This window comes from Apis dorsata, unplaced genomic scaffold (assembly GCF_000469605.1).
Source record: "Apis dorsata unplaced genomic scaffold, Apis dorsata 1.3 scaffold_928, whole genome shotgun sequence".
NCBI classification, from domain to species: Eukaryota; Metazoa; Arthropoda; class Insecta; order Hymenoptera; family Apidae; genus Apis; species Apis dorsata.
Genome location: NW_006264038.1, coordinates 4,998 through 13,695, shown reverse-complemented (window position 1 = coordinate 13,695; position 8,698 = coordinate 4,998). Strand labels below are relative to the sequence as shown.

Below are 8,698 nucleotides of genomic sequence, written 5' to 3'. Positions count from 1 at the left end.
AAAAAAAAAAAAAAAAAAAAAAAATAGAACAATCGAAATTTCACTCGAAATTTATAGAATCGTTTCTTTTTCAAAGATCGAATTTATCAAACTAAAATTAAATAAATTCTTAAACGATGTGATAAGAATGAAACAAATAACACAAGTATATTTATTCTCACGCACCTGCGAGAATAATATAAATAAATTTTTTTGCAAAAATTAAAAAAATATTGGAAAATATTATTTCGAAATCCAAACGATATAAGGCGAGCTTAACGAAATCCAAGCAAACGATATATTAAGATGTGTTTTCCAGTTAACGGAATCTCAATCTCAGTTTCAATCGTCGATCCAGATTAAGTGTCAACCTATACGCCACATCGAACATTGATACACGGATAACGGATCGATGATTCCGCAAACCGTATCCACGGAAGAGGACGAAGAGGATTCATTAGAAAACAGTTTTGCATATGCATGCACGACTGGGTTTATTAGCCTCGTGGTGGTAGTGTTTTGCAATCGTACGTGAATGGATACACGTTGACTCCAATTCGAGCAGAAGCGGACGCGGCATTTAAATCCCTCGTGTCGACTTCAACATAATGCCAGTCCTCCGGCATCGCGTGTGCGACATCGTGTAGCGACGAATCGATGAAAAGCCCAGCTGGGTTCTTCCAAAGAACGCAAGAAACAAGAATGGGGAATCTCCACGGTGGGATGTTTGATCGATCGACGTTTCGCATTGTACATCGCGGTCGGATATTTGCGGACTGATAATTTTCCGGTTGGCAAAAACAGCAACAAACGATCGCTGAAACATAGCCAAGCTTAGAAATCAGGTTCAAATGGTGTATTTCTATAATAGCTTTCTATTACCTAGAAACGTGCCTAGTTGTACAACTTGCACGATTAGAAAGAACAACTTTCTTTTTTATTTTTTATTTTTTTCAAATTATTCGATTTTTAAAGCGATAAAATATTCGTCGACTCGTTTCGAAAATAAAATGATATCATTGGTTGCTATATTATTTTCGTCGAGACTACACGATTTTGTTTGAAAGAAAATCTTTCAAAAAAAGAAAAATCAAAATCCATCCCACTTACTTCGACGAGTATTTGATTCGAGAGAAATTAACGAGAAACGGGAACAAGTTTCTCGTGCGTGAAAATTATGGTAAAAGGGAAGATGAGGGTGGAGAGCTCGTTTTGTACGAGATGATGGCGGTATAGCGGTGATTTCCGTAGCGGGTACAAACACTGCCAGATTTATTGTAGAACCGATTCATACGCGAGGGTGCGTACTCAAGTTGGGACAGTTTTTATCGGGTGTCGTGCAGACGCGTCTCGTTTCACCGATCGCAAGCAAGGGGTTCCCTTCCCGCGTTTATCTCGCTCTCTCGTTCAACCCTTTCTTTCATCGGGTTCGTAACGGCATTCATCGTAGGTCTTCCTCTGTCGCGAGTTTCAATGGTAGGAATTGAAGGGGTGAGAAGGCAAGAGCGGGAGGACAGACACAGAAGGCGAGGAGTATTCTTTGATGCGTAAAATTAAAGGGTTGAGATCTGTAAAAACGTCGTCGAAAATTTTACCAACCAGAATTCCACCGATTCTTCTCTATTTCACTCGCTGAATTCACCCCTATGCTCTTCCCCGCGCGGTTTACGCGCAAATTTATCCACCTCGAAGAACGACCAAACACCTTACCCTGTAATTTCAAACCACAGAATTAACGAGCGATTATGTTTTTTTTTTTTCGATCTAAAGAGTAAGACTTCGTGTGTTATCGAATCGAGAGACGACGAACGGTTCGTACTTTAATTAAACACTCCACGCCACCGGCCCCCTTGCGTATTTTTACACGAGGATACGTTCACAAGTGTTCCAAGGGTCCCTCTGTTACGTGCATGTAGAATTAAAAAACTCGAGAGCTCGTCATCGACGAAAAAAATATAATACACGCTGCCTTGGTCGCGTGTCACGCACCATGCCGCATGACTCACTTTTAATTTTAATTACCCTGTAATTTATAATAATTTCAAGAGTTTGGTTACATACAGCGCGATTAAATTTTAAACTTGATTATATCGTTATCGATCAAAACTCATACAATCTGTTTTTTCTAAATTCCTCCAAGTTTCATGACAGAATAAATGCAATAAGAATTTTTGCATAGGAACGTAAACGAAACGTAAACGATCTTCTGCTTCTCTAGTTTCACACACTGATTTAGTGCCATAACAATGGCCATTTTTTTACGAGTGATTTTTCCCCGCGTAAACCGAGATAATTAGCCGTGTCCTACCGTAACACCACGACGCTGTTACACCACGTCGCTATTGCGCTCTTCTTTTTCACGGTTAAATCGTTCACCGAGCCTAGCATTACCATGTTTCCCGTTTATGAAAAGTTTCCTCGTTTCTAGAAAATGTCTCACGTCCCTGATTTCATACTTTTTCTTCGATGGTCGAGTGCGAAAGTGACCGATTATTTTAAAAATGCACGAATCTCAGGCTTTCTAGGGGAAGAGCGGTAAAAAATAAACGCGATTCGACGTAAGTAAGTACCGCGTGGTTTCGTCGAGGAGAAAATACGTTTGCCGATTAGATGCGGCAAGCGGCCATGACGGAAATAGAAAAAGCGAAAGAAAGAAAGCACGTATCTCGTTGATTACATGCGCGATTTAATCAAAGCACAAACGTTGCGCGAACGTACGTGTGTTCTATGTGAATATGGAGAAAAAACTCGTAAAATATTTGAAAAAATTTAAATCCATAGCTTAAAATTACGAACTACGATGTACTATATTGATTTCTCAAGTAAACCTTTTTTTGAAACATCATACATTTAATAATTTACATGTCTATATACGTTTTTTTTTTCAATTAATTTTATTATTTTATATTTGTATAAGAATTATTCAGATTCAGAATTCAAAAGAAAAATTCAACTCCATATCTTTGAATGCAGTTCTTGCAATGTAGTAATTTACATTTTATATGTATCGATATATATACAATATACGTGTTGCTCTGAATACAAATAGTACAAAGAATTAGACGGAAGGCTATTTAAGTTGATGGTAAATTGCAATTCCAATCATAGTATAACGAAACACGTGACGATCATAGCCACGCCTTGTTCGCATTTATCCTCCAAGTTTCTTTCGTGCGGTGAACGCCGATACTTCCGGCGATTGCTTTACGGAAGACTGGTACTACTACGCGAATGTCAGCCAGCCGTACAATTAAATTTTACGTGAATCGAGCAACCACGCGGAGCACGCTTACTTGTAGTACGCTAACAGGTGTGATACGCTTGGCGCAACTGCTATTACAATTTAGTCGAGATCTTATTTCGGTTAGTAGATCTTGATAAAAATACCATGTGACTTATCAATAAGTTGATATCTAATATCAACAAATAGAAAGTATTATTTGATAAATTTGATAAAAAGGACGATTATCATACGCAATGAATATTATTTATTGGTCGATGTACACATCGCGCGCTTTTAGTTTACTTTGGATAATATTTATCAGGCATAGCGAATAAATCGATAAATGTAATATTAAAAATTAATGTAATATTAAAAATAATAAAAACTTTATTCTATTTTCGATAGTTTGTTGAATTTATATTAAATATATTAGATCACGATGATGTTATTATTTTTGTAAAATTATTTATTTCGATTTTGAAATTACCAATCAAAGATTGCTAATCAGATATTCGTTCACATGCACCATTTGTTGTATATATGAGAAAACCGCATTATATATTATATTTTACAAAGGTGTGTAAGCTTGGTTCCCCCAAGTTCATTGTAACTTTAGTCATGTCGTGTGTTACCTCCTATCAGCGTCACACCTCTCTATGCATTGCCAACGAGTACACTTCCTTGCTTTGGTTAACGGTTATATACCGTTTGTGGTAATAATTTTAAATATACTTTAGAATCTATATTTAGTTTGTTTATACATTATTTGGTTTAACTTGAAAAAATTAAAATGAATAAAATATTTTTTTAAAACTCTGTTATTGTATAAATGATAATAAATTTTGTTATAAATAGAATTTTTATAATATAGAAAGAATAATAAATATTTCTCTTAGAAGAATAAAACATTGTAGAAATGCATAAAGAATAGTTCCGATCGATTATTGGCAAGAGCTAGAAACGTGATGAGATTAATGTAAATTTCGAAAAAGCTGGCGTCTTTGTGACAAAGTGTATAATTGACCTAATTGCTCGTAACAAGCACTCACTGGAAAATGACGAAATCCCGAAGCTTAAAGTAACTTTGTAAATGATGAGATTGTATGATTGCTTTTACTTTCAGAAATACGGTGTATATATTTCAGATTTTAAGGATGAACTTTGAATAATAGCCAGCAAATAAATTTTTATATTCTTTTTGTATTAATTAAATATACAAAGAGAGAGATAAAGTAGTATTTGCAAAATATTAACGTGTATTTTTTAAAAGCATTTTATTCTCAAGATCATAGAAGACAGAATACGATAGCAAATTTTTAATCGATAGACTATAAAATTCAATTATTTTCAATCATTAATATCAATTATTTTCGTTCTCTGTAACAATAATAAACTTTTCAGTTTTTGCTTAACAACGGATTTCCAGCGGATTCTGCGCGTCTCGTTATATCACAATTTCCGAGAGAATGGATGATTTTTTTGAAGAAATATAATATATGATATGCAAAGAATGCATTCGTGCGTTCTATCTTGCATGTATTGATTCTACGCCTGTCAAGATTTTTACATTTGATCATATTCATAAATAATTTTTTAAATATTACTGAATGTTATATATTATATCACTGTTAAATCTAATAGTTAATTTTTTTACAAATTTAAACAAGCAACATAGTGTTTCACATGTTGCACGATGTAATATTCATACAATTCAGAGAAATAAGTACTGACACGAAACAACGTATATCAAAAATTTCTATCAATTTGACTAAGCAGATGTTTTGTATATGTTGATTGAAATATAACGCACATTCGTATAAATATTATATATGTCATAAGTAATGCATATATTAGCAGATCAAATATTATTTCTTTCATCACATATTTTAATATCACTGGAGGTTATGTGAAAAATATTTATCTCTCGTATAATATTAATTTTTAAGCGAAAATTTGAATAAATATTTATAATAAAATAATAAAAAATACGCTACATAAGAGTTATTATAATTATTACTATCATTGATGATAGTAAACATTATATTTTAAAGCGTAAATTCCAATCCATTACATTCAAAGTACGAATGTTAATAATTTCATAATTAATATTTTGGAAAGTTAAATATTATTAAAAGAATTTAAAAGAATTATATTTCAGTATGTCATGAAGATAATACACGTATAATTGAATTCTGAAAAACTATAAAACTTACCTAAGATAAAGACGCGATTCTTTTTTAAATAATGCACTACGATAAGAAAATCGCAGATAAAAATATAATAAAACAAAATGCACAAGATTAAAGCACTAATTGTTTTTTTTTCAACTAAGTAACGCAGTATTTCTATTATAAGCACATAAACAATTTTTGTTCCAATTCTAACGACAGCTACGAATACGAAACAGGTTCGTCGAATCGCGGGGCGACGCTGACTGTGACCACGGCCCATACTAGCAGCATTTTCAAATAGTCCCCTGACAAGTATAAGTATTATTGGTTACATACCTTATTATTTTCAAATTCTTCGTTCAACAAGTGATTACAGTTCATGGAAAATGTAACTAGTTGGAAAATTTCCGTAATAGTAACGCACCATCTAATTGTAACCGTAAGCACGACAAATACGGAACTGCTTTCGATGTTCTTACGCGAGTCAATATGGCTGACTACCTAGGAAAATCAGTTTCTCTTATGACGCAATCAAGCGAGTACGCCCAATCTAAACACATTTTCTCCACTAGATAGCAGCAGTTAGGCAGTAATTTTAACGGTTGGTAAAAAGAAATTCCAATGATCGATAAAAGGAGAAATTATAAACGAAATTCTCTATTAAAAAAAAATAAGTAACAAACAAACAAAATATAAAATAGATTATTTATACAATTTTCTTTCGTGTAGAAATAGAAATTTTACAATTATTATAAAAATTTATTCAAAAGATGTAACATAAAACAAATTTAATATTAATTTAGATTCATATTAATTTCTTAAATTCATAGGTCAAATATTCTTTATCACGTATAAATTATTTGAGAAACGATAAATAGAGCGATTTATAAATCGAAAGCGAAATTTATAAATCAAAAATAGGAAATTTCTTCTTATTAAAAAATTTAATAAATAAAAAGAGATTATAGAATAATTTAATATATTTATGAAAAATTTTTTATAAATTTAATAAATTTATAAAATTATAATATTGTAAATCATTACAATATATTAATAAACTATAAAATTAATAAAATATTAGAATATATAAATAAATAAATAAAATATTAGCAGAAAATTATAGCATTTAATATTTCATATTTTAAAATATTTGTTTCGAATTTATGGATAATAATTTACGTATCATTTAAAACTTATCTATAATTCTCGATAATGTACTAAGCAACAGTTACTGAGTGAGAAAAAAATCATAAGTTAATTTCGCTTCAATCGTTGTACTATTTAAACAGATATAATATGTTTTATATGCAAATTATATTTATGTATAATTCAATTTTATATTTAAAGTAATTTTTTTTTATGTATTTAATTGCAAATAAATTGCAACAATGTACCATCTCAGACGAGGAACAGGATAGACATGACATCTTACTTTGTATCGTGTTCTAACGTATCAATCTCAATCAAAAATACTGATCGAGGTCGGTATATTAGAACAACATAAAATTTTATAAAATGTTCTATTTCTTTTAATAAACAACTACATTATCAACTGTCGGCATATCATATTTTTTTTATAAATAACTACATTATCAACAGTAGGTATTTTACCTTACGAGTTGTATTTGAAAACGAAATTATCAATACCATGATTTCCGAATAATATCTATAATATATATATAAAATTTCATCATACAATTTTTCTATATTCAGGAAAAAATGCGCTAATAACATTCACAGATTATAATTTTTGAAAAATAACGTTTTAAAACGTTTATTGAATTTATCGTTCGTATTTGATTGATCCTAATAGTTTTTTTTTCTATTGCAATATTACAAATCTACAAACTTTTACGAGGATAATATTTCTGAAATATTGGCAATAAACGCAGACTAGCGAAATGAACGTTTCGTTCCAATTTAATAATTATAAAATATACACTTGTATCATCGTTTTTATGGATGTGATATCATTAAACAAGATCAAATGTAAATTTCTATATAGATATCATCGAAGCCTTTACGAACGTTAAGAGTATCCATGGTTTTCAAGGTGATACGAACCTTGTATCGTAAAAGCAGCGAGGTGTGCGAAAGGTGATCAATAACCGTCAATATGCAGGACGACGTTTTAATAAGAGTGTAAGCCTGAGATCCTGGGGCCCAGTTTATGACTCCGCGACACAGGACGTCACTTCGCTGCTCTTACTGCTTGCTCTTTATTATTACTTGTCTCTGTCTCTCTTTTTTTCTCTATCTCTTTCTAACCTCCCTCGCCATCGTACCTTATTTTACAACGCTCTCTCTCTCTCTCTCTCTCTCTCCCTTTACATTGTGTCTCCTTCATACATAGTTTCTTCCTTTTCTCTCCTCTTTGTCTCTCTGTTTTCACGCGAATTTATTATTTATAAAGTTGAAGGAGCTTGTACCACCTCAGGCGTATTCTAACTTGCTCGTCTGACTTTCAGCTTTCCAACAAAATTCTTACGAAGCTACTACCCTAGTCGACTCGTTTCACCACTTCCTACCATTCTTTTCGTTGAAAAATGTTTCGTCGTTTCGCGTCCCTCGTCGCGCATCGTGCACTCGAACTCGCATCTATTATTTATCCGCGTCGGCGATGCGACGCAATCGTTTCCCTCGAAATCAAAGAGAAATCTCGATCGAAATTTTCGTACACGAAATCGACGAAACATGCGCGACAGATGTATAATCGGGTGAAGAGTAAGCAAGTTACATTATCTTTGATAGCTCGGGTCGAAATGCATTTAAGGGAACCGTAGTAGATTTGATCGTTCAAACGTATTTCTCGTTCCGCGATGCTGATTAGATTATTGTAAAAGCATTGGATTATCTGAAGTGGCAACATATGTTAGACATTTCCGGAAGTCGTCGAATGCTCGTTCGAGTGGCTTACCGTCGACTCTGCTATATGGACGTTAATTTTTATCGGCAAGTTCGATAGACCGGCCGGTTCGAGTAACTCGCGTAACGAGAGAAGTTAAACGGGAGGGAGGGAGGGAAGAGTAGAACACAACGCGTTCTTGTAAACGTATGCATTCGCCGGGAAGCCGAGGCCGCCAGGATGCGCCTGTGTCGACTACGCCAAGTAAACCCAAACTCCCGGCTTTCTGTTCCGGTAAACAACGTTTTAATCCTATCGAGATTGCTCGTTACAGGGCGCGAGACAATATCTAAGTTTCATACTGAAACCATACCTCGGGCTCGCAACGCGGGCTCTACAACGTCTGCTTTTCGCGATCGCGAACTTGCCACTCGACCTCTCGACAATCGAATCGCCTTTTATCCCTTAAACTGGAAACTT

The 8,698-nt window shown here is 33.3% G+C and overlaps 1 protein-coding gene across 8 annotated transcripts in view; it reads right to left on the bottom strand.

The window, feature by feature from the left end:
* Window positions 1–5,896, bottom strand: part of LOC102677452 (protein 4.1 homolog) — a 17,578-nt gene extending 11,682 nt beyond the window's left edge. For 3 of the 8 annotated variants that reach the window (XM_006623642.2, XM_006623643.1, XM_006623644.2), the window contains exon 1: window positions 5,710–5,895. The gene's annotated coding sequence lies outside the window, so the exon portion shown is untranslated. Of the gene's footprint in view, window positions 1–1,578; window positions 1,601–5,415; window positions 5,678–5,709 lie in introns of those variants that run through there. The other 5 variants (XM_031514189.1, XM_031514193.1, XM_031514190.1 and 2 more) reach the window with 5 other exon arrangements.
* Window positions 5,897–8,698: the final 2,802 nt, after the last annotated feature.